This window comes from Chiloscyllium plagiosum, unplaced genomic scaffold, assembly GCF_037043375.1.
Source record: "Chiloscyllium plagiosum isolate Xiang-an unplaced genomic scaffold, Cpla_swu_hap1 HiC_scaffold_43, whole genome shotgun sequence".
Lineage (NCBI taxonomy): Eukaryota > Metazoa > Chordata > Chondrichthyes > Orectolobiformes > Hemiscylliidae > Chiloscyllium > Chiloscyllium plagiosum.
Genome location: NW_028270181.1, coordinates 4,306,538 through 4,333,317, shown reverse-complemented (window position 1 = coordinate 4,333,317; position 26,780 = coordinate 4,306,538). Strand labels below are relative to the sequence as shown.

The 26,780-nt window shown below is 40.1% G+C and overlaps 1 long non-coding RNA gene across 1 annotated transcript in view; it reads left to right on the top strand.

Moving 5' to 3' along the window:
* The window catches only part of LOC122541937 (uncharacterized), a 106,213-nt gene that overhangs the window by 46,685 nt on the left and 32,748 nt on the right, over positions 1–26,780 (top strand). Inside the window, exon 2 of the long non-coding RNA XR_006309722.2 lies at positions 12,397–12,535. This is a non-coding gene — a long non-coding RNA (uncharacterized LOC122541937). The remainder of the gene's footprint in view (positions 1–12,396; positions 12,536–26,780) is intronic.

Below are 26,780 nucleotides of genomic sequence, written 5' to 3'. Positions count from 1 at the left end.
GTCCAACACTGGCATCTCCAAATCATGTTTTTTTTAGAATTGAATCAGTCTGACCATTCTGGCACAGACGGCCTCACAGGGAGTTAACACCTTCAATACCTTATCTAGGCTGATAGGACACTAATTGTTAAAGGGTACTCGAGAATGTAACTTTTAAAAAAAGTTTTGCGATTTACATATGAAAGAACTGAAACCTACATGGTCATTTTAAAAGATTAAAAATCACACAACATTAGGTTATAGTCCAACAGGTTTAATTGGAAGCACACTAGCTTTCGGAGTGCTGCTCCTTCATCAGGTGATTGTGGAGGACACGATTGTAAGGCACAGAATTTATAGCAAAACTTTAGTGTGATGTAACTGAAATTATACATTGAAAAATACCTTGATTGTCTGTTGAGTCTTTCATCTGTTTGAATACCATGATAGTTTCACTTCTTTCATGTGTAAATCACAAAACGTTTTTAAAAAGGTTGCATTCTTAGGTTAACTGTAACAATTGGTGTTAGCTAGACAATATGTTGAAGGTGTTAGCCCCCTGTGTTCTCTGTCTATACCATGATTTTTAGATTGATTGTAATCTAAAAAGTGAGATAACAGAGATTTCCACAAATTCATGCAGTTTTTGAGCAAAGGACAATGTAACCCTGCAAGTACAAATTCACCCCACAAAATATATGTGTGCATGTGGGTCTTTATGTCTATCTGTGTGTGTGTGTCTGTCTGGGTTGGGGGTTGTGAGTGTCTGTGTGAGAGAGTGTATATGTGTGTGTAGTGAGTGTAGAGTGTCTTATGTGTGTGTGTGTTGTAGAGTGGCCTAAGTCTCTGACAGGATGCATGTGGGAGTGTGTGTCAGTAAGGGTGTGTGAGAGTGTCTGTGTATCTGTGTGTGTCTGTGTATATGTGTGTGTGTGTGTCTTTGTGTGTGTATAGTGCAATGTGGTCACCTGTAGTGCAACATGAACCCAAGATCCCGGTTGAAGCCCTCCCTATGAGTATGGAACTTAGCTATTAGCCTCTGCTCGGCCACTTTTCTCTGCTGCCTGTCCCGAAGTCCACCTTGGAGGATGGTCACCCGAAGGTCCGAGGTCGAATGTCCTGGACCGCTGAAGTGTTCCCCAACTGATTGTTGAGTGGTGCCCATTCATCCGTTGCCGTAGCCTTTGCTCGGTTTCCCCAATCTTCGGGACATCCTTGCCTGCAACGTATAAGATAGACAATGTTGGCTGAGTCACATGAGTACCTGCCATGTACATGGTGGGAGGTGTCCCCACGTGTAATGGTGGTATCCATGTCCACACTCTGACACGTGGACAAGGTTGTATGGAGTTGTCCTGAAAGCCGGGCAGCTTGCTACAAACAATGTTCTGTTTGAGGTTTGGCAATTGTTTAAAGGCAAGCAGTGGAGGTGTGGGGAAGGTCTTAGCGAGGTGCTCATCCTCATTGATAATGTGTTGCAGGTCACGAAGAACATGGCGTAGTTTTTCAGCTCCTGGGAAGTACTGAACAATGAAGGGTACCCTTTCGGTTGCAGAACGTGTCTGTCTCCTAAGGAGGTCATTAGGGTTCCTTACAGTGGCACGTCGGAACTGGCGGTCGATGAGTTGAGCATCGCACACCATTCTTATGAGGGCATCCCTCCTCATCTGAGCAGATCCGGTGTATGCATAGGGCTTGTCCATAGGGAATGGCTGTTTTAATATGTTTTGGGTGGAAGCTGGGTGGTAGCATTGTGAGGTTGTCTGTGGGTTTGCGGTAGAGTGTGGTGCTGAGGTGTCCATCCTTGATGGAAATGCATATGTCCAAGAATGAGACAGATAGTCGAGAGTAGTCCATGGTGAGTTTGATGGTGGGATGAAACTTGTTGATATCACTGTGTAGTTTTCTCAGTGACTCCTCGCTATGGGTCCAGAGGAAGAAACTGTCGTCAATGTGTCAGGTGTATAATGTTGGTAGGAGATCCTATGTAGAGGGCGGCACGGTGGCACAGTGGTTAGCACTGCTGCCTCGCAGCGCCAGAGACCCGGGTTCAATTCCCGACTCAGGCGACTGACTGTGTGGAGTTTGCACGTTCTCCCCGTGTCTGCGTGGGTTTCCTCCGGGTGCTCCGGTTTCCTCCCACAGTCCAAAGATGTGCAGGTTAGGTGAATTGGCCATACTAAATTGCCCGTAGTGTTAGGTAAGGGGTAAATGTAGGGGTATGGGTGGGTTTCGCTTTGGCGGGTCGGTGTGGACTTGTTGGGCCGAAGGGCCTGTTTCCACACTGTAATCTAATCTAATCTAAAGAAGAAGTCTTGTTTGAACCTGTGCATGAAGATGTTGGCATATTGAGGTGCAAGTTTGGTCCCTATAGCTGTTACATGTGTCTGGATGAAGAACTGGTTGTCAAAGGTGAAGACGTTGTGATCGAGGATAAAGCGGATGAGTTGTAGGACGGTGTTTGGATATTGGCAGTTGTTGGTGTTGAATACTGAGGCTGTTGCCGCGATGCCATCATTATGGGGGATGTTGTTATAGAATACTGAAACATCCATTGTGACGAGGAATGTTCCCGGTTCGACTGGTCCGTGGGTGCTGAGTTTCTGCAAGAAATACGTAGTGTCGCGACAGAAGCTGGGGATCCCCTATACAATAGGTTTTAAGGTGCCTTCCACATAGCTGGAGAGATTCTCACATAGTGTCCCATTGCCTGATATGATGGTATATCCTGGTGTGTTGGCTTTGTGTACCTTTGGAAGGCAGTAGAAGTCACCTACACGAGAAGTACGTGGGATGAAGGTGCCTAGGGAACTCTGAAGGACTGGATCCAAAGTCCTGATCAATGTGTTTAATTCATGGGTGTGTTCTTTGTTCGGATCAGCTGGTAGTTGCCTGTAGTGTTCCTGATTGTTCAGTTGTCGGTACACTTCCTTGCAGTAGTCTGTTCTATTCTGAATGACAATGGCTCCTCATTTATCTGCTGGTTTGATGACAATGTTGTGATTGGTTTTGAGAGCCTGGATGGCATTGCGTTGTGAACGGGTGATGTTTTGCTCTACCTTGTGGGTATGGCTGATGAATCTGGCATTTATGTATTTCCTGATGGTTTGAGCATACATGTCAAGCCTAGGGCAGCAGCCCTCCGGTGGAGTCCAAGTTGACACCTTCTTTGGTCGGTCCTTTACATATCTCTGTGATGACTGTTCCAGTTCATCGGTGGGCTCATTGGGATTACTGCTGGCACTTTGAAAGAATTCCCAGAGTCTCATTCATCTGATGAACTCCTCCGTGTCTGCTACAAGAACCAATGGTCCATTTTGGTGGATCTTTCCTGCTTGCCTGCATTTCTGTAGAAACTTGTGGCTGTGTCAATATGTGCGATCTTCTTGGAGATCCTTTCCACTTTAAGCCTACAGTTAGTGATGTGGATAGTAGTCATGATTTGGAGATACCAGTGTTGGATTGGGGTGTACAAAGTTAAAAATCACACAACACCAGATTATAGTCCAACAGGTTTAATTGGAAACACACTAGCTTTTGGAGCGCCGTTCCTTCATCAGGTGGTTGTGGAGGACACAATTGTAAGGCACAGAATTTATAGCATAAGTTTACAGTGTGATGTAACTGAAATTATACATTGAAAAATACCTTGATTGTCTGTTGAGTCTTTCATCTGTTTGAATACCATGATAGTTTCACTTCTTTCATGTGTAAATCACAAAATGTTTTTAAAAGGTTGCATTCTCAGGTTAACTGTAATATTTGGTGTTAGCTAGACAATATGTTGAAGGTGTTAGCCCCCTGTGTTCTCTGTCTATGCCATGATGTTTAGATTGATTCTAATCTAAAAAGTGAGATAACAGAGTTTTACATGAATTCATGCAGTTTTTGAGCTTCCAACTAAACCTGTTGGACTATAACCTGATGTTGTGTGATTTTAACTTTGTACGCCCCAGTCCAACACCAGCATCTCCAAATCATTTTAAAAGATGAGAGACTTAACAAACAATCCGGGTCTTTTTCAATATATCATTTCCGTTACATCAAACTGTAAACCTTTGCTATAAATTCTGTGTCTTACAGTCTTATTCTCCACAATCACCTGATGAAGGAATAGTGCTCTGAAAGCTAGTACTTCCAAATAAACCTGTTGGACTATAACCTGGTGTTGTGATTTTTTTTATCCTGTAAGATAGTCTCGTCAGTTTCACCACAGCAATCTAGAGGATGGAGGAATATAATTCAAATATAGATTGGGATTCTGACAGTATGCAAGCTGACTTTTGAGAGACAGCAATCAGTTACAGACATAGACGGATGCCATCTATGGATTTATTAATTTGTTAGTCTCCTGTATCTTAGCTAGTATAGAAAGCCTGAATTTAGACATGTATGCAGAAAAAATGTGAAGGTGGGAAAATGCTTCAAAAATACACCACACAAGATATATCCTTGCAGAACCTCATTAGTATGAAATATAGCAAATGTTTTCTACTTATTCATAAAATGTTAGGTCAGGAAATAACCCGGGAGTGAAACTATTCATCATCAGGAGGGGGCAATGGTACAACATGTAACAAGCAGATTTTCAGAATTCCTTTTTTGCCACGTATTGTTTTTCAACTGTTCCAAGAATATTCATGCTGCTTTGCCCTGCAAATATCTGCCTGGTTAGTATCTGGATCCTCAGGGAACTATTTATAATTGTGGATTATGCATTTAAAATGCCTTGTGCTGCAGCCAGGGATTCACTGTAAACATCCGAAACAAATACCTTTTCTTTTAGAAAGAACTTTGGAACTTTATTAAACATCAGACATTTTCAAATATAACTGTATTTTAACAACTTTGGCATATACTTTCTATCTCTGACTGTTTGAACCCATTGTTTGAAAGAGAATGTTATTTGTAAGCTAAAAGTTACAATGAATAAATATTTATCTTCAGGTATGTTTCATCACCATTTTAAGCTATATTATTAGATATAGAAATTGATGCAGAAGTACAAAATGGCTTGTGTTTTGTTAATAAAACAGGAGAAACTAAACCTTGGAGTAAGAGATTTCTTGTTGGTGAATAACATTATTAGTTAAAAACAACAATCATTAATTTAGAGTCCAAACTAATAAGGTTTATTGCAACAAAGTTTAATACTTAACACGCCGCTAACAACGAGCACCCGAGCTACAAATCTTCGCACAAACATTGAACACTTTCGGGCGAGAGACGCTGAGACAGGCGAACAGAACCACAACAACGCCGCTAGTGGATACATAGTCTGAGACACAGGTAGCAATATGTGCTGATTTACCTGTCTGTGGATTCTGGAATTCTTGGTGGCTTCTCTTGGTTCCCTGAATCTGACCTCTTGATTCATTTTGTTCTTCAAGATTTTAACTTTCAACTTAACTCTAACATACTTAAAAATCTCTTTGCAGCTTAAAGGCATGGGTTTGAATCTTATGCTTTTTAGCTAAGTACGAATTGTGTTTTTAGAGGGATTTATACTACTAGGTATAGCAAGTTTTCTTGCAGTATCTTGCCAAACTTACTGCATTAACTACCTATCCTGCCGCTATACATCCCTCATGTCTGGTTCCAGCTCCATCTTACAACGTATTGTTTCTGGAATAACTTGCCTGATATCCTCTGAAAGACTAGTAACCCTTTCACCTAATTTCAGCCTAAATCTGAGCTTGTGTATGAGCACAACTAATAACTTTTGCCCAATAGTTGCAAAATTTGACCAATGGGAAGAGTATTCTTAATTTTCCTCCAACAAACCAACCCAACATGTACCCCATATTTACAATTTTACCCCTCAAACCATTTTAATCAATCCAATTTTGACTTCTGTTCACTGCTAATGCTAGACTCACTGGAGTCCAAATACAAAGTGCATCGTGTAGACAAACAAAAAGTGTCCTAACTACCATCTTAGTTTACTTTTATGTATTTCTCTCTCTAAAAGGAAATATGTGACAACATTTTGCTCATAAAGAAATACCAACTGAAAGCCTTCTTAACAATATCCCAATAATAAATAAACGTAGGTGGCATATAGCTTTAAATTATATGTACTGTGGAAATTGATAATTTAAATTTAATAATTTACACAAACATGATAATGAGGTGATGTCTAACAATAGAAAAAATCATTTTTGTTTCACCTTTCTGATTAGTTATGCTATCCAAATTATTTCAACAATGACAACAGATCACACCAATAGGAAATTAGTTCAGAGGAATTAACTTACCCAAACGATATGTGGGAGTTCAACTAAAATTGGTAGCAGAGGAGAGCACTTTAATGTTTGAGTACATCAGCCACCAGTGTGACAGAAATTAGTTGTGGTCTTAACAGTTATCTTTCTGTTGTGGTAGTAAAATCATGATTTGGATTAAGCACAGACTACAAAAGACAGATGAGAAAACAGAATGTGAAACATTTAAGAAGTCAAATAAATATTAAGAAGGCAAAGATGAACTACACATTTTATGAAGGAAGATGAAACATAAGAGTGAAATATTTGACAGGCACATTAATAAAACAGGGAAGACTGGTTATGGACAGGATAATACTTTAGGTGATAGCAGAAAAGCTGCAGAATTAGAACATAATTATTTCACATTGGTATTTACCAGAGATAGAACTAATTGACATGATATTGAATGAAGAAATGAACAATTAGTTAAGTTCATTTAAAATAAAAAGGGTTTTTTTATTCATTCATTTGGTGTGGACTTTGCTGGCTGTCCCTAATCTCTCTTTAGAAGATGGCTGTGAGCTGTCTTCTTGAACCGTTGCAGTCAATTCGGTGTAGGTAGTGATCTGGAGAATGTCAGGCTATGGGTGCCTGCAAAGACTCTTTCCTTATAACTGCTTCTTTTTATCATTAACTAAAGCTTCTTAACTCCCTATGTACAGTAACACTCCTTTTATTTACATCTGTCCATGTTAGGTGATCAAATAAAGCTGTCTACTGTGGCATCATGCTCATTCAGGACTGGTGTCGTCTTCTTGTTGAAGTTGGATTCATGTGGACATAGATCAGATGAATAGCAAGGGTCTTTTCCCTTTGGTGGGGAAGTTCAAAACTAGGAAGCATATCTTTAAGGTGAGAGAGAGATTCAAAAAGGACATTGGGTTAACATTTTTACACAGAGAGTGGTTCGAATGTGGCATGAACTGCCAGAGGAAGTGGGGTTGCAGGTACAATTACAACATTGGCATCAGTACATGTATAGAAAAGGTTTGGTGGGATATGGGCCAAACACAGGCAAATGGGACTAGTTTGATTTAGGAACATGGTCAGCATGGACTAGTTGGATTAAAGGTTCTGCTTCTATGCATTATGACTCTATGACTCCACATCATCAGGATTTGTACCAAATACAGATCTCCCTCTACTAGTTCTATATTGTTCTAGGAGTTTACTTTTCCTTACTTACAGATTATTTTTAAACGTTATCATTATTATGATCATTATCACTTATCCATTGCATCATTATAATCATCACCACCTCAACCCAGCTAAGTTCAAAGTACAAATCTCTCAGATTGGGATGTTTAGTCAGAGTTCCAGATCACCTCAATCTGGTTTGCTTGGGTTCATCACTAGGGGGATGATGTTGTACCGTTCTGTAAACTGCCTGATGTAGGACAGATGCCAATGTCTGTGGTTGAAAAGTACGTGCAACTGGTGCCCTTGAATCATGCCCTGAGATGCTGTTTGGTGCTGATCAACATGAAGGCTGTTCACAGCCAGCAGCGAGGTGAAATAGCCAGGTACTCACTTTGATTTCCATGTTGAGATTTCTTGACGCCCACTTTGTTTGGCGTACTTGGTAACAAAGGAAGCTGAATATTAATGAGATAAATTTGGCTATTAACAAGGTGTCTAACTAGTTATAAACTTCCCTAATTGATAATTTGCTGTTAACTAGCGAGAAACTTGCATTGCTACATGGCAAAAACATATAAGATGGAGTGAGATGCTTCCAGCATCAGGATTGGCGTCATCGGACTTTTTATCCCTATTATGTCACAAAGTGTGCAATAGCCCATGTTGCTCAGACCCCTATAAGCCCTGTGTTTTTACATTCTAGTGTATTGCCAGTTCATTGCTATGCTCCAAACATCTTCTGATGTTGTCTTTCCTGATTATTGGAGACTTCCCACTCTCTAACCCCATAATCAATGTCTTCTAAACTGTATTTCAAGCTTTCTCACTTTAGCTGCGTTCCTTGGACTCTTTTAACTTCAGATCCTGGCTCTGGAGGTTTTTACCTTTGCTATCACCATACATTATCTTGTATTTTAAGTACTGCTCCTTGCTACGTTGTGATATCAGTCTGGAATATGTCAAGTTGTAGATCCCTGCACAGATACTGTCCCCGAAGCTGCTTGCTCCTTATCACTAAGTAAGGTTCTTCAACTCCTATATACTGAAATCTTCTTCATTTACCTATGTACTTGGTAGGTAATCAAATACAGCTCTCTAGTGTAGTATCTGAAACCTCTCTTCACACGTTCATTCTCACTTGATGGTGTCTTTTCTCTTAATGATGTCAGAGTTACATCTGCATTACGTAATCATGATTTTCATGAATCTCATTATATTGCAGAGTCCTCAATGTCTTCTCATTGGATACTCCCATTATCCCAGTGATTAATCTATGAACTTTTGTTTCACCTAACTTATGGCAAATTACTTCTTCCTTTTGGTGAGGAAATCAAATTTGTACGGAATACTCCAGGTGTAGTTTCAGCTTCTGGCACTACCAGATCCACAGCATGGTGGCTGAGGAATGGTGAGTTGGCGTAACACCCACTAGCACTTCATCCTTCTTTTCCCAGGCCTGCAGATCCCGGGAGCTGCCAGGACTGAACTGGAAATGGAGGAAAGCATAACTGCAAAGCTGCACAATTAGACCATAATTATTTTACATTGGTAGTTACCAGAGATAGAACTAATTGACATGATATTGAATGAAGAAATGAGCAATTAGTTAAGTTCATTTAAAATAAAAAGGATTTGTCATGGACTACTGCTGTAAGCAGTTCCAGCAAAACTAACTTATTCCGTACTCAAAGTTTCTTCCAATAAAGACCTTTACTACTACTATTGTTACTACTATTTGATTTTCTAATTGCTTATGAGCCTGCATGTTAGCTTTCAGTGATGGTATTGCAGTCCAATAGATGTAATCTCTCTGAACTTTCAAAAGGTCTTCAATAAGAGGCCTAAAATAAACTAATTAATCAGATCAGGGAATGTGGTATCAGGAGATAAGTGACAGAACAGATTGCTAGCTGGCTTTGGAAAACCGAGAGTGCGAGTAAAGCGTAGCTATTCAGAATGGCAGAAGATGGCAGGAGAGATTAAATGATAAAATGTTTCATGGTACTGAAATTATATGTTGTGGTCATCATTAAGGTACTTGGTGTGCACTTTTGCTGTTCACACTTTTTTACCATGATATCTTATATCATTTAATCTCTCCTACCCGTCACCTCATTACAGACCTTCCTTTTTGTTTTTTTCTTCTTCCCCTTTTGCTTTCACTTGCTTAAAACCTACTACATTTCTAACTTTCCTCAATTCCTGATAGACATAGAATGTTAATTCTGTTTTTTCTTCACACCTGAGTATTTTCAGCTTTTTCTGGTTTTATTTCATATTTATACTATATGTAGTATTTTGTTTTTGAGCTGACTTGGTTAATCAGACTGGATGCTTTTATCTGTATGCTACATCAAACCAACACAGAGTGAAACAGCTATGACCAAAATTGCGTCACACCTTGCAAAATGTATATTGTAATCTCTGCTCTAGATTAGAAGAATCAGAAGAAAATTTCAGACCCATTGTTTAAAACTGCACAGAAACAGGCAAGAACTACAATGAAAAATCCTCAAGTTTTTTGCTTTACTATAGTAATTTCATAGAGGGGCAATGGAAACCCCAGAGAAAAACGACATTAAACTCACATGGGAGTTCTTAGTCATTGAACAAACACATTAAGCAACTTCCTATGCCATATGACATTACAATTGTAAATGTTAACACACATATTTGCTTCCATGAACTACACAAAAGGCGAATGAAAGGTGATACCATGATCTAGAAAGCAGATTTTCTTGTTCAAATGCTTAGGAAAAAAAATGATCTTATTTCCTTGCAGTATACTATATACAGATGTTTTCAATAAAACAAAATGTAAAAGCACCTGCTGCCTTTTGCATAATTTTAGTAGCAGTGTTCAAGGAAGATCTAATGCTCTAATAAGGCACTTATTGGCTATGTTAGAACACAAAACAGTACAGTCCAGGCTCAGACTGTTTAACCCACCATGTCTGTGCCAGCCATGATGCCATTCTAAACTAATCCCATCTGCCTGCACATGGCCCAGATCCCTGTTTTCACTGCCTATCCATGTATCTGATGAAATGCCTTTTAAATGTTGCAGTCATATCAGCTTCTACGATCGCCCCTAGCTGGCACCTACCAGGCACATCAGGCACCTACCATCCTCGGTGTAAAAAAAACTTGCTTCACACTTTCCTTTAAGCTTTTCCTCTCTCACCTTATACGCATGCCCCCTAATATTTAACATTTTCATTCCACAAAAGCAATCCAATTTTGTCCAATCTCTCCTTAAGTAGTAACACAGCAGCTAAAAATACATTTAATACCAATGCATTGTTTTTCACTTTTCTTTGTGTTTTCACTGCTCTTATTTGGAACTTGGGAGCTTATAGTTTTCCATTGCTTTTTTCATGGCCAATTGGAATTGACTTGCTAACCAATCAGCACTATTTTCTCCTCTGTGAGAAATTGTTCTAATCATTTGAATTTTTTACGTTCTTGCATTTATCCCAATGAATATGAGATGAAAAGATTCAGTGACATACCTTCCTTCAGCAATATGTGACTCTTGTTTTTTTTAGTGTGTCCGGTATCTCCAGGTTTAGTCAAAAGACATGAAATTGGCAGTCCACTTGAATATAGATTCTGTATATGGTCCATTTTATACAATTGTTTTCTATTAAACAAGTTACATATTGTGCAGATTTCTACTCCCACTTTATACCATCTTCTTTGTATCCAACCATTATCTGCTGTTCCTTATCTAAAAGTGAATTCCTGTACTCAATACTCTTTCAATGGTGCCAACATAAGTTTACAAGAGTATTGCCAGGGTGAAAAATGCAGTTACAAGGAATGGTTATATGGGCCAGAGTTCTCCTTGGAACAGCAGAAACTAAAGCAGCTTTGTACTGGACTCAAATATTAAACTCTGTTTCCCTCTCCACAGAAACTGCTAGACCCATAATTTTCTGTGTTTGTTTCTGTGTTTGTTTCAGGTTTCATGCATTTGCAACATTTTGCTTTTATATACGCTGAGGGGAGATTTGGTGGAGATATACCATATTGTGAAGGGCCTGGAAAGAATGAATAGGAAGGATCTATTTTCCTTAACACAGAAGTCAGTAAATAGGGGGCATGAATTTAAAATGAATGGCAGAAATGGATTTTTTTTTCACTGAGAGGGTGGTAAATGTCTGGAAATCACTACCAAAAACAGACATTTTCAACACATTTAAAAGATGTCTGGATATGCAAGTCATCCCGAGAGTTATGGACCAAATGAAGGGAAGTGGGATTAGGCTGGGTGACCCAACTTTTGTTGGATTAGATATATCAATTATTTTAATAATCATTATATTCCATCTGGAAACCAGCCATGATTAACACAATATTGTTAGTGATTGGGGTGTCGCTGGTGTTATTGTGTCACACTACAAGCTGAAACAACAACAATATAGCATGCAATTCTGATCTTCCTATATTGTGAAACTTGAAAGGATTCAGAAAAGATTTACAGGGATGTTGCTAGGGTTGGAGGATTTGAGCTATGGGGAGAGGTTGAATAGGCTAGCACTGTTTTCCATGGAGCGTCGAAGGCTGAGAGGTGACCTTATAGAGGTTTATAAAATCATGAGGGTATGGATAGAGTAAATAGACATGGTCTTTTCCCTGGGGTGGGGGAGTCCAGGACTAGAGGGAATAGGTTTAGGGTGAGAGGAGAAAGATATAAAAGAGACCTAAGGGGCAACATTTTCACGCAGAGGGTGGTGCGTGTGTGGAATGGGCTGCCAGAGAAAGTAATGGAGGCTAGTACAACTGCATCATTTAAAAGGCATCTGGATGGGTATATGAATAGGAAGGGTTTGGATGGATATGGGCCGGGCGCTGGCAGGTGGGACTAGATTGGATTGGGATACCTGGTCGGCTTGGACGAATTGAACTGAAGGGTCTGTTTCCATGCTGTACATCTCTATGACTCTATAACAACATTTGAAGTCATGACTTCCCTTTTAAAAAAATATTTATCTTTGCATTAATACAGGCTTCTTCTTATTGCTGGTCTATGTGCTAACTGCCCATGCAACTGCAGCTCAAGGGTCTCCCTGTGGAGTAGGGAATGCAATTTACTGTATCTTCTCTGAGCACTGGATAACATAATCTCAAGTCATCAACATGATAAGGTAGGGTCATATCATTTTTACTGATCTCATTCACACAACCTTATAGAGGGAAAGAACTTTGGAATAATAATCATACCAGAATTACATAAACGTGCACCATTTCTTCTGGACAGCTTTTGAATTCTTTTTTTGAATTACAGTATTTGGCAAACGTTGCACTGTTAAATGGGAGGAATAATGGGCAGCATTATTCTATATGAAAGTTTAACTTAATTACTTCAAATTCTGCCAACGCACGAAGCAACTTCCAGCATATTTTATAGTAGTTTTGTCAGGCATCTCTGTGTTTCCTAACTCTCAGAACCTCAAGTTAAAGGTGTTTGGTCTGAAATGGTAACTTTCTCTCTCTCCACATGCTGATAAACCTATTGATCATTTCCAACATTTTCCATTTTTTATTTCAGATTTCCAGCATCTGCTTCTTTATATTTATGTGTATATTAGTTGATCTATCTGTTTCCGCCATTGGGCAGTCACTTGGGATTGAGAATGACTTTTTGCAACTCTTAAAGTGACTAAATAGATCAATACTGGATTTCCAAACCCTGCTAATGGTGGGGTAGGTGGTCTGTGCTGAAGTGGATTGGTCAGATTTCTGCATACTGTTTCTATTGTTGTGCATGCTGTCGATCTAGGTGTGTTGGAAATGGTTCTTGTTTGGCACCTTCAAGGATGCTTCTCCAGTTTGGGCAGCCTTTGGCTACAGATTCCCATTAGGTCCATAAGACATAAGAGCTGATGTAGGTCATTCAGCCCATGAAATTTGGTCTGCCACTGAATGAGATCCTCAACTCCATTTTCCTACCTTCTCTGATTCACTTACTGATTAAAGATCTGTCTATCTCATCCCTTGAAGATACCTTATGACTCAGCTGCAAAAGCCTTGCGTGGTAAAGAATTCCACAGATGAGTTATTGCATTTTTCAGGGTGTCATTGAGGATGTACTTGAAGCCATTCCCTCTGTTCTCTAGGTAACCATTTGCTATGATGAAGCTCAGATTGGAGAGCTTGTTTTGAAAGTCTTGTGTCAGGCATGTGGAACATGTGACCTACTAAATACAGCTGATTGACTGTAACCAGTGTCTCAATACTGGTGATATTGGACTGAAGGAGCACATTAATATTGGAGTGCCTAACCTGCTCATGAAATTGCAGGATTTTGTGGAGGCATCACTAGTGATAATTCTCTCGGGGGTTAAGTTATATGTTGTACAACTCACTAACAAATACAGATGTACTGATCACATCGTTGTCCCGTAGACCATGAGAAAGCTGTTGGGTTTGAGGTGTTTGTCATCAAACATACTGCAGGTGATGTTGGATTTTATCATTGATGTCTGCCCTTCCTCAAATGAGACTCAAGAGTTACACGAATTGATCTACAATGACCAGTTGCTCAATGTAGATCTTGATTATGCAGGTAAGTGCTGGGCAGTAGGAGCAGGTTGTCTTCCAAATGGTTGGTCTCAGGCTCATTCTCTTATATGTCTCTGTGAATGTATTGATGACTGTTTGGCCTCTGAGTATGTGCATTTGCACACTGCAGCTTGATGACAGAGGCTGGGGTGGTCTTGGTTCTGGTCTGGAGGTGATACTGTTTGAACAGTATCCTGCTTGTCCTTTAGAGGAGCTCATAATCCAGCAGGAAGCTTAATGAAGTTGGGGTGCAATATTTTGGCAAGTAAGATAAAGAAGAGTGTTGATGCCTTGACTCAGCCCTGCTTAACCCTATTTAAGTGTATTGGGTCTGTCATAGATCTATTGATGAGGATTGTGGCTTGCATGCTGTAATGCAATAGATGGAGGATGGTGATGAATTTTTGCAGGCAACCAAATTAGAAGAGAATGCTCCATTGTCCCTTACAGTTGAAAGAGTCAACTTTGTGAGGTAAAGAAGGCTGTAGAAAGAGGTTGCTGCTGCTCTTTACTTTTCTTGAATTTGTCTTGCTATGAAGATCACCGTGTCTCTTGATGATCAGAATCCATATTGTGATTCTCATAGGAGATTTTCAGACACTCTGAGACAGTGATTGAGGAGGATTTGTGCAATGACTTACCCTGTGGCAGATGATAGGAATACCAGTAGTCGGCTTTGTCTGCTTTCTAAATAATGGCCACAGCTATTGCATCTTGGAGATCCCCTAGCTTGCTGTCCTCCTTCAAGATGAGGGAGGTGAGGTTGTGTTTACAAGCCAAGAATGCCTCTCTGTAATTTAGTACGCAGGCGTGGATTAATTAGCGCCAGTCACTTTGTTGGTCCTCAGCTATAAGGCGGCCTCTTTAACTTCATGTTGGGCTAGAGTTGTGCTGAGATGGTTCCAGTCAGCACCTTGGTTTCCTATGGAATTGCTTCATTAAGGTACTTCATAATCAAGTCTTCCATCTCAACCATCATACCTACTTTCATCTCCTAAGTAAGACCATGGCTCTTTGAAGCTATATTATTTTTTGGTATTGTGTAATGGTCAGCTAGCTCTGAATAACTTTTATTTAAAATTCATGGTGCTGAAAAATGCTCTAGTCCATGCTATGTAAAGAAAGGCCTGAGTCATAATGTTCAATCATTACACTGATAGCTTCAATATATGTTATTGGAAAATAATTCTTTCTCGTGTCTATTTACTGGTATAAATCACATTTCAGAAGAGGCTGGCCTGAGGACTACTCAAAGTTGCTCCTTGGTGCCCAATGTAATAATTCAAGGAAACTGTTGGGGCTGTGGTACCTTGTAATTTTCAGCCAGCTGCTTCACCAGTAACAGATGCAAAGTAAAATCTGGAGCAAAGGGAATTGGAAAGGTGATTGGCAGTAATACCAAATAAATGAGAGAATCTTTCCCAATCATGGCTCCATGATTTTGAATGGTCAGTTTGAATACAGTAGTCCTCCTGTATCCATGGGGGAATATGTTCCAAGACCACAAATAGTCATGAACCCATTCATTTAAATGGGAAACTTGGCTTCCCAGCAATCCCCGGACCCTGGTTCTGTAACGTTCCCTGTAATATGTTCGGGCCATGGTAAACTGCAGGTAACTGAAACGACAAAAACTGGACCTGTGGATGTGGTGATAGGCCTGTAATGCCTTTTAAGGACTGGTGGTTTGACTATATGCAGATCAGATTATCTTGCATGAAAAAGGCTCAGACTATATTCTTAGGGCAATAGTTTTCTATGATGGATCTTAAAATAAACTCTTATTAACTTTTTGGCCTTAACAAGATGCTTAACCTGAGTTCAGGCAGTGTCCAGGAATGCCTTTACAACGTGAGGCAGACTTTTGGATCCAGTTAAGGCCGGGAAAGGAAGTGGTCGGGCCTGAGTACACCAGAGATATTCAATGTGCCAGTTTCTGTGCACTGTCCCTGGCATCAGTCATCTTAGTTGAGCCAGGTTCAAGCCGGACCATTAAGAGTGTCATTAAGCTGCAAGCAAGGCCAAGTAGTATTTTCAAGTTCATCTCCAATTTCCCAATGTGACTTGGGCATTCATCTGCCTTGAGGTGAATGCTGTATAGCAGGTTAGGCTGCCAGAGATCCAAACAAGCCTACGGCTTTCTTTGCCTGAATGCAAGTGCACAGTCCTTCTGCTATTTCTGTTTTTCAAAAGATTTTTATTTTAAAGTTTCTGCGAGGCCACCTTCATGTTGAAATGTTCTCTATTACTTTTCTAATTTACAACTGACTGCTCTCCTAAAGCTGGAAGATGAAAAACCTCTGGCCCTCCAACTTCAAAAGCCTGACTGTGACCCTTAACCATTGCAGATTACAGAGCACCCCAATCATAAAGTATGACTATTTCACTCCCCACCTCCTCCACAGTGGGGGAAAGTGTGCTCCAACACAAAATTTAGCCCATGATTTTATATATGTTTCACTTCTGATGTGGGGATGTAGATGGCTTCTGGGTTTGAACCTCTGTTTTCTGAACTGGTAACAGGTGCAATAAAGCAATTTCACCCCATAACCTCACCTGTTAAATTACAGTTGACATGTCTGTGTTTTCAAAAGTTAAATTTGGTCTAGAAATAGCTTTAATGTACTCTTGAGGTTTACATGGCTAAATCATTTACATTTTGCTCTGTGATTTATGACACTATCTGAAGATCACAAATATGACATCTCAACATAATCCTTCAGCCAACAGTGCTCCTTGTTTATATTGATTGATGCAATTGTGAACTATCTTTATTTCCACCACATGAATAACTGCCCTATCCAGTTAGTGAGGATGGGATGTGTGTTAGTGTCAGGTATGCATGCATTTATGTCATGCAAAGCCTGTGTCACTGTATTTTGATACTGCAAAATCTTTCGAGGATCAAGTTCAAAGGACTAGCAGAAACTTGATCTTAGCTGAAATGTGATGCTAACAAGGATCATCATCCAACAGACTACAAAAGTTCAACTAGCTGTACCAGAGGTCAGTTGCATATGTAATTATGCATGTAACAGAAGGCATTATCTATAAAATGCGTTCCTTACCAGTGTGGTGTTCAAGAAACCTTGCAATAAATGTTTGTGTGATTATTTATGATACATCAGTGCTGGAAATGATTAGATTCCCTACAATGTGGAAACAGGCCCTTCGGCCCAACCAGTCCACACCAACCCTCCGAAGAGTAACCCACCCAGACCCATTTCCCTCTGACTAAAGCATCTAACACTATGGGCAAGGCAATTTAGCATGGCCAATTAACCTAATCTGCACATTTTTGGACTGTGGGAGGAAACCAGAGCATCCGGACAAAACCAACGCAGACGCAGGGAGAATGTGCAAACTTCACACAGACAGTCGCCCAAGGCTCGAATTGAACCTGGGACCCTGGTGCTGTGATGCTGCAGTGCTAATCACTGAGCCACCATTCCGGCCCACTGTACCACATTGAAGAATTGATCAGGTTAAACTTTATTTGCCTAATTACAGGGCAGCGGGGGTCTTATCAGCGAGTTGAAGTTTCACCAAATTACACAGCTTATCAGTTAGGCCATCAGTGCGTAATCAGCTGGAATCAAGACCCTAGGCACCAAAGTCCTGGCAAGGGACAGCTTCCAGCCAATCAAAGTCCACCAGCTCTTGCACTCAGTAGCACTATAGCAGAGGCCATGGGCGCTACTGGCAGTTCCAGGATTGCAAAAGATCCCTCTCGGTGAGATTTGTAGAAGGCCTTGCTCACGTTAGTGGCTGGGGTGTAGAAGTCCCATTGAGTACAGCCCTGACCAATGACAGGTTCCACTGAATGACTTTCCTCGAATGTCATTCCCCACTTCACCTGAAGTGACAAACTATTCCCATAGGTTCAGCTGTTGAGTATGCCACATAATGGCATGCCCCCTTGCTGGTCGGTTAATGGCTGCAGCAGTGGAATGAGGCTCTTAAGTTGCCTTTAACTGGCCGCAAAAATGTCTCAATTGGTGTGGGTTGACTTTGGGCCTTCCCACCCAAAACTTAATTCTGGTGAAGGCAAGAGGTTGGCTGGGTTTGGTTATGCCACCAGCCCAGTCCCCTTCAAATTAAGTGCCCTTCCAGCCTCCAAGCTGGCCATCAACAGGAGCAGAGCATAAGAACCAGAAGCAGGAGTAGGCCTTTCAGCCTGTCAAGCTACCTCCGCCATTTACTGCAATCATGGCTGATGTCATTTCAACCTCAACTCCACTTTCCTGCCTGCTCTTTCTAACCTGTCAACCCATTACTCATTAAAATCTGGTTAGTTAGTCCTTACGTTTATTCAGTGTCCTGGCATCCACCGCATTCTTCTAAAGTTGTGAATTCCAAAGATTCACGACCCTTTGAGAGAAATAATTCCTTCTCATCTCTGTTTTAAACCTGCCTCCCTTTAGCCTAAAACTATGCTCTCTCAGAAATTTGTTCAACAGGAAATTCTTCTAAATAATTTGATCTTTCCTTATATTTTTTATTTCTCCTAATCTAATTTTGTATCGTTATCCTACTTTGAGTTCAGAACTAAACTATTTTTTACAAACTGTAAGGATTTCACCAAAGTGGTGAAGATAGACAGGTTATTCATGTTCCACTGTGGCAATAAGTGGGTTGAGTGACAGTTCCCAAAGGGATAAGCGCCTGAAACTAGAATGTACAGCGAATGGACACTGGATGTTATTCCATTGGAAGAGAATGAAAAGGGGGGATATCAATCATTCCAGCAAAGCTCTCAGTAAGAGACTTTAAAATGACAGTGGCACAGGCACAGGAGGATACCATGCCACCTGCTTCTGAGAGTTGGGACATAGCCAAAGGGATTTAAGAAAGTTAAAGGGAATAAAAAGTTAAGGATTTTGGCTACAAAAGCTTTACACAACTATTGAAATTTTGGGTATTCTGAAAAATGACAAGCATGAAAGAAAGTATGTGTTTTGACAGAACAATCAAATTAATATAAAATGTTCCAGCATTGTGGAAATAAAGATCCTTAAATATGTATGACATAGTGAAAGCTATAAAGCATCAACGGTAAATAATTTATAGGTTATGTCTTATTGTGATAAAATATCTGAAATAATATACACTGTCAGTTAATTGTTTCTAAGAATATTTTGTATTTATTATGAAGATATCTTCACGTTGAACAGGGTAATCATTGCTGCAAATTAATTTGATTGTATTTAGGTATAAAATGAAATACCAAATTTCTGGTCGGTTGCACATGGTTTGCAATTCTCATGCAGTATGCAAAATTGGCTTTGAAATTCAGTATTAATTCATATCCCAACATACCATCCTTTACTGGCAAAAACAGTGCCCGGAAATGAGTTGCTCTCTGTCCTTAATATGCCCTCACTTCAGTATGTTGCAATAAAAAAAGACAGTGATGCACAGCTTATTCAGAGGAAACAGTAAAGCTCACATAAACATCTCTGATGATTAAGTGAGCTATCAAATTCTGAGCCACAGTGACTGCAATAGAGAAAGGATCTCCGATACAATCACTAAAAATAGTCTTTCATCATTTTTTGTGGGAAATTCAAATAACCTGTGTAAAGGCCAAAATGTCAAAAATTATGGTGAATTAAATTTGATTTTACCATTTAAGTATACTTCCAACTTAACTAGACAGTGGTTCCTTATTTTGAAATTTCCACAATTTGGATCCAAAACAATACCTTGTTGATCAAGTTAAATACAATAGACACTGATTTGTACAGAATGCTAAGATGTGTCTCTGCCTTCACAAATTGGGTTTCCTAATTGGTCAAGATATTTGTCATGCCCTAATCAGAGTAGGGACACAACTCCGAATGGATGGAATTGCAACTTTGGTAAGTATATCACTTTACTCCATTTTACCTATATATCAGTGACTGTCTGAAGTGCTGGATTGGCAAAAAGATGTGCTTGCTTGTATTTTCCTCTCGATGAATGCTTTAGAAGGATGCAAAGCAAATATATAATTGATCAAAAATGATTCAAGTCAAACTTGACAAACAACTTTCTTCAGTGCGATATTGCACCTGTGGGATTTTCTTGTCACAAGTGTGTATGTTATCTAAAATAAAAACAGAAGGCACCAGAGAAACTCAGCAAGTCTGGTAGCATCTGAAGAGAGAGAAATGTAGTTAATGTTTCAAGAATAATATGACAGTACTTTAGAACATATTATTCTGTGTTCTGAAGAAGAGTCATTGTGGACTCAAAATGTTAACTCTATCATCAAAAACACCAAAATAGAGGAAGACAAAGCAATGATCTCATTCGACGTAACAGCACTGTTCACCTCCATCAACATCAACCTGGCAAAGGAAATACTTACCACACTTCTAGAAGAGACCATCACACACACACCAACCACCATCAATCACATTACCAACGAAAACATCATCCACTTCACCTTCAACAACATAGTCTACAAACAAACCAACGGCACACCCATGGGATCTCCGCTATCAGGATTCATAGCAGAAGCGGTAATGCAAAGACTAGAACAAACAGCCCTACCAACCATCAAACCAAAAATCTGGGTCCGCTACGTAGATGACACCTTTGTCATCACAAAACGAAACAAGATAGAAGAGACATTTAACATCATCAACAACACCCTCACAGGCATGAAGTTCACCAAGGAGGAAGAAACCGACACCAAACTCGCATTCCTGGACGTCACAGTCGAAAGAAAGGACAACGGAGAACTACAAATCTGCGTATACAGAAAACCGACAAACACTGACCAAATACTTAACTACACCAGCAACCATCCCAACACACACAAACAAAACTGTATCAGAACACTATTCCAATGAGCCACCACACAGTGCAGCACAGACGAACTTTGGAAAACAGAGGAGAACCACCTACACAACGTATTCAAGAAGAACGAATACTCAAAAAATACAGTGCGCAGATTCCTCAAGAACAAACCACGAAAAGCAGACCAAACACAGCCAGAAACCCTAACCACCTTACCATACATCAAAGAAGTTTCAGAAATGACAGCCAGACTACTAAGACCCCTCGGAATCCTAGTAGCACACAAACCCACTAACATTCTCAAACAAAAACTAACAAACTTAAAAGACCCAGTACAACCCATGGACAAAACCAACGTCATCTACAAAATTCCATGCAAGGACTGCCACAAACACTACGTACGACAAACAGGAAGAAAGTTAGCTACCAGCATACATGAACACCAGCTAGCCACAAAAAAGCACGACCCTCTCTCCCTTGTAGCCCAACACATGGATGAAAAAAACCACCATTTCGACTGGGACAACGCATCTATCCTGGGACAGGCTAAGCAAAGACATGCCAGAGAATTCCTAGAGGCCTGGCTCTCCAACCACAACGCCATAAACAAACACATAGATCTAGATGCCATCTATCAACCCCTCAGAAAACGAACAGGAAATGACATCACCACAAACCCCAGGAACCCCATCCAGGAGAAAGATATAAATAGAAAGCAGGAGACAACTGCTTCGCTTCACTTGGAGGTCGCCACTGATGATGTTACCTAGCCAGGTAATGAAACGTCTGGATATCAAACCTACAGCTCAGTGAGCAAACCTACAACCTAAATCTTAACTCTATTTCGCTCACCTCAGATACTGCCAAAACCGCTGAGTTTCTCATGTACTTTTTGTTCTTATGTCTGATTTACAGTAGCTGCAATATTTTGTCTTTTTGTGTGTTATCTGTATGTATAAGATAGTTTGAAAATATTACCAACAATTCCCAGGCGAAGTTCTCCAATTTGTTATGGTTCTAGGCAGGATACCTCAAACCATTCAGGTCCCTAGTGAGGAGGTGTGAACTCGCTCCCCTTAGTTATTCACCATCTCCCCACCCTCCCCAACTTACCATTGTGTACAATGCTGATTTGGTTATCACTGTATTGTTTTGTGTCCAAGTTGTTAAAACTTCAAAATAAGGCATTGCAACTGTCCAGGTAAGTTGAAAATAGTCTTAAAAGTTAGAATCAAATTTAGTTCACCTTCATTTTGTCGCAAGATAAAATGTCAAAGGATCCCTTCCCTTGATGAAACTTCTCCCCTAGATGCAAATGGATTCATGTTTTAAAATGTTCAAATGTAACCAGGTTTTCTTTCTTTTAATTAGCAAAACGAGTGAGTTTATGAATTACTAGACCCAAGTAGAAATAACAACACAACGCATACATACAGATCAGAATTAAGAGGTGAGTCCAAAAAGTTAAAAGATATAAAATGATATATAGTTCAGTCTTTGAATTGTTAGTGAGGAACAGATAGTTGAATGTTGCAGCTGTTGAGGTGGATGTCACTACTAGCTTGACATTGGTTGTTGAACAGTAGATTTCACGATTCTTGGTTTTGTATGTTGACTGGGACTTGTTTAGTGCCAGGGGCTTGAAGGGGAGAGAATTTGTTAGGTATGTTCCAGACTGTTTTTTGAAGAAATATGTAAATAATCCAATTAGGGAAGGGGGCCATACTAGACGTGATATTGGGAAATAAGACTGGCCAAGTAATCCAAGTTTCAGTGGGGGAGTATTATAGGAACAGTGGCCATCATTCTGTATGTTTTAAGTTACTTATGGATAACGATAGCATAGTCCTCAAGTGAAATTAATAAATTAAGGGAAGGCTAACCACAAAAATATCAGGCAAGATCTGGGGAATCTAGATTGGAGCATCAGCTGTGTGAGGGTAAATCCACATCTGGGATGTGGGAATTTTTTTGAGGCCAATTGATTAAAGTTCAGATCCTGTGAAATGAAGAATAAGGATCAAGAATCAAGATTTGGGAACCTTTGATAACAAGAGAAATTGAGAGCTAAGTCAAAACAAAAAAGGTTTAAGAAACTGAAGTCAGACAAAGCCCTTGAAGATAGCAGGAAAGAACTCAAAGAAAAGGGGCATGAAATGTCATTGGCAAACAGCATTAAAGAAAATTCCAAGACAGTGTGTATGTATACCATCTTGGGATTTTCCTTAAAATCTTAAATGTATGTATATAAGGAGCAAGAAGCTGCCCAGGGAAAGGATAGGTCCACTCAAGGACAAAGGAGGGAGTTTATGTGTGGAGCCAGAGAAAGTGGGTGAGGTCCTTAATGAATAATTTACATCTGTATACACAAAGGAGAAGGACATGTTGGATGGGCAACAGGGATAATCTGAAAAAGGCCGGTGAGCCTTACGTCAGTGCTAGGGAAATTATTGGAGAAGGTTCTTCAAGATAAGATTTATTCCCAGTTTGGAAAAATATGGACTTATTAGAGATAGGCAGCATGTTTTGTATTGGTAAGAACTGCTTGAGTTTTCTGAGGAAGTGACAAAGATGATTGATGTGGGCACGGCAGTACATGTTGTTTATATGGACTTTAGCAAGGCCTATAACAAGGTCTCTCATGGCAAGCAGATACAACAGGTGAAGTCACATGAGATCCACAGTAAGCTGATAAGATGAATGCAGACCTGGCTTAGTCATAGAAGACAGAGAGTAGCGACGAAAGGGTGTTTTGCTGACTGGAGATCTGTGACTAGTGGTGTTCTGCAGGGATCAGTGCTGGGACCACTGATTAGTAAGTTTACAAATGACACAAAGATTGGGGGCTGCAAATAGTGAGGAGGATTGCCAAAGAATACAGCAAGATATAGATATGCTGGAGACTTAGGAGTAGAAATGACAGAGTTTAATTCAGGCAAATAAAGGTAATGCATTTTGAAATATCTAATACAGGAGGGGCATGCACAGTAAATTGTAGAACTAAAGTTCTACACAGCTGCAATATTATTTGCTAATTTTTATACTCTATGTACCAAAGAATGAAGGCATGGAAGCTGTATGCCTTCTTGACCACTTTGTCTTGCCACTTTCAGGGAACTGTGGATTTGTATGCCCAAATCTCTCTGTATGTTGATGTTAAATGACAAAATTGTACTCTCTTCCACCACTACCTCTGGCAGCCTGTTCCAGACACTCACCATCCTCTGTGAAAAAAATGCCCTCTCTAATTTTAGACTTCCCTACCATGGGGAAAAACTGTTGGCCATGTATGTCTGTCATAATTTTATAGACTTCTATAACGTCACTCCTCAGTTTCCGATGCTCCAGGAAAAAAGTTCCAGCCTATCTAACTTCTCCTTATAACTCTAATTTTCTAGTCCAGGTAGCATTCTAGTAAATCTTTTCTGCACTCTTTATAGTCAAACAGCAGGGAAACAGACCCTTTGGTCCAACTAGTCCACACTCCCATGCTGACCATGTTCCCAAACCAAACTAGTCCCACTTGCTTGCATTTGGCCCATATCCCTCCAAACGTTTCCTATTTATGTAACTGTACCTGCATCCATCATTTCCTTTGTCAGTTCATTTCACATATGAACCACTCTCTGTGCAAAAAGTTGTCCCTCGTGTCCTTTTTAAATCTTTCTCCTCCTCAAAAATATGCCACCTAGTTTTGAACTAGTTTAATAATGTCCTTTTCTTTAGTAGGGTGACCAGAACTGCACACTACCCCAAATCTAGCCTTATCAATGTCTTGTACAGCTGCATCAAGACATCCCAACACCTATATTCAATGTTCTGACCATGAAAGCCAGCATGCTGAAAGCCTCCTCCACCATCTTGTCTACCTGTGACTCCACTTTCAAGAAGCTATACTCTCCAGACCCTTAGTATTGACTGTGTAAGTCCTGTCCTGGTTTGACACACTAAAATGCAACACCTTGCATTTATCTAAATTAAACTCCATCTGCCATTTCTCAGTCCACTGGCCCACTGACCAATATCTCACTGTATTCCCACATAACCTTCCTAACTGTCAACTATACTTTCTTGGTGTCATCTGCAAACTTTCTAGCCATAACTCCTAAATTCTCATTTGAATCATGTATAGAAGCAATGAATAACATTGGGCTCAGCAGTGGTCCCTGTGGCGCATTGCTGGTCACAGGCCTTCAGTATGAAAAACAACCCTCTACCACCATCCTCTGTCTTGTACTGTCAAGCCAATTTTGTATCAAATTGGCTAGCTCTCCCTGCATCCTGTGAGACTTAACTTTACTCAACAACTTACCATGTGGCATCTTATTAAAGACCAAACTAATGTCCAAGTAGACAACATCTATTGCACTGCCCTCCTCTACTTTTTTGGTCATCCCTTCAAAAAACTAATCAAGTTTGTGAGACATGATTTCTCACGCACAAAGCTATGCTATCTCAAATGTGTCCTTGTCCATTCAAATGCTTACAGATCCTGGTGTCAGAATCCTCTGTAACAACTTGTCCACTATAAATGTTAGGGTCACCAATCTGTAGTTTCCAGGCATTTCATGGCAGCCATTCTTAAATAATGGCACAACATTAGCCACTTCCCAACCTTCGGGCACTTTGCCCTTGTCTGTCGATGATACAAATAACTTCCCTCGGGGCCCTACAATTTCCTCTCTAGCCTCTCTCAAAGTCCTTGGACACACTTAGTCAAGTCCCAGAAATTTTATCTATCTTATTGCATTTTAAGACAGTCTGAAACAAGAGGGCATAGATATAGAGTGAGAGAAGGCAGGATGAAAAGATGAAAAGAAACTACTTCTCTGAGAGTTGTGAATCCGTAGAACTCACTTCCCCAGAGTACAGTGGAGGCAGAATCAATCAACAGATTCAAGAAAGAAACAGATACATTTCTGATGAAAAGTGGAATAAAGAGCTATGTGGAGCAAGCAGGAAAGTGAAGATGAGATTAGGATAAGATCAGCCACGATCATGTTATGTAGCAGAGTGGGCTCGAAGGTCTGAATTGCCAACATTCATTTTTTAATTCCTCGTTTCCTATTTATAATATTAATACAAAACTAAAAGATGCAAATCATTATTTCATATTTTTGAAAATATCTATATGAAACATGAAGCTGCGATTTCTCTGAGGGTAGCTGAACCCTGCAGCCAGGCTGAACTGTGACTCCGAAGCCAGAATTATGGGGCAAACATTCACACAATCAAAGGCAAGAAGGCAGGTTTGGCAGCTGCCTCATTAGGCAGGCTTTTGGAGCTGTGACATTTGATTGGATGCCTCCAGCTTGAAGGGGGCAGTAACAATGTAATGGAAGATAAGTAAAGGAGAAGGCACTTCAAAATGAGGCATTCTTTCTCCAACTCGTAAAATGTTTAAATTTTAAAAATGGATTTTGCAGTCAGACCACCAATGTACAGGGCAGCCAACAGCTGCTGCTGTTGTCCCCAAGCCCCTGCACCTGCCTGCTTGCCTCTCCAAAGATTTGAACTGTTCCTCCCATTGTGCGATTCTTATACAGGTTTCTGCTATAACCAGTTAACACATTTTTGATGTATTGCGATTGACAAACTGGGGACACTTGCTAAAGCACAAACTTTTTAAAAAAGTGTGTTTGGCTGTAACGCGATTATATCGGCAACACTTTAAGTGCTGTTTCAAAAGCGCAATTTCTCTATAATGAGGGGTTGCACAAGAATGCAAACATTGCGTTATAGGAGAACTACCTCTACTTGGACTTTATTTGCTCTAACAAGTTGGATTTACTATCCACTGTGTGCCACTGTTTATCCATCCCATGTTAACAAAAATAGGCCCATGGGGAAGTGGAGCCAGGGAATTTGCAGACTGCTTAATTAAACTCTTATCATCATATTCCATGGCTGCCTTCAACCCAGGCCCTGGCTGGATTGGAAATTGAGCTCAGGGAAGCAGAAGTGTAATAACGAATGTTTTAAGGATGGAATTTAATTTGGAGGGGATTTCTGAGTTGGTACTACTCAGCCAAGTTAATTTCC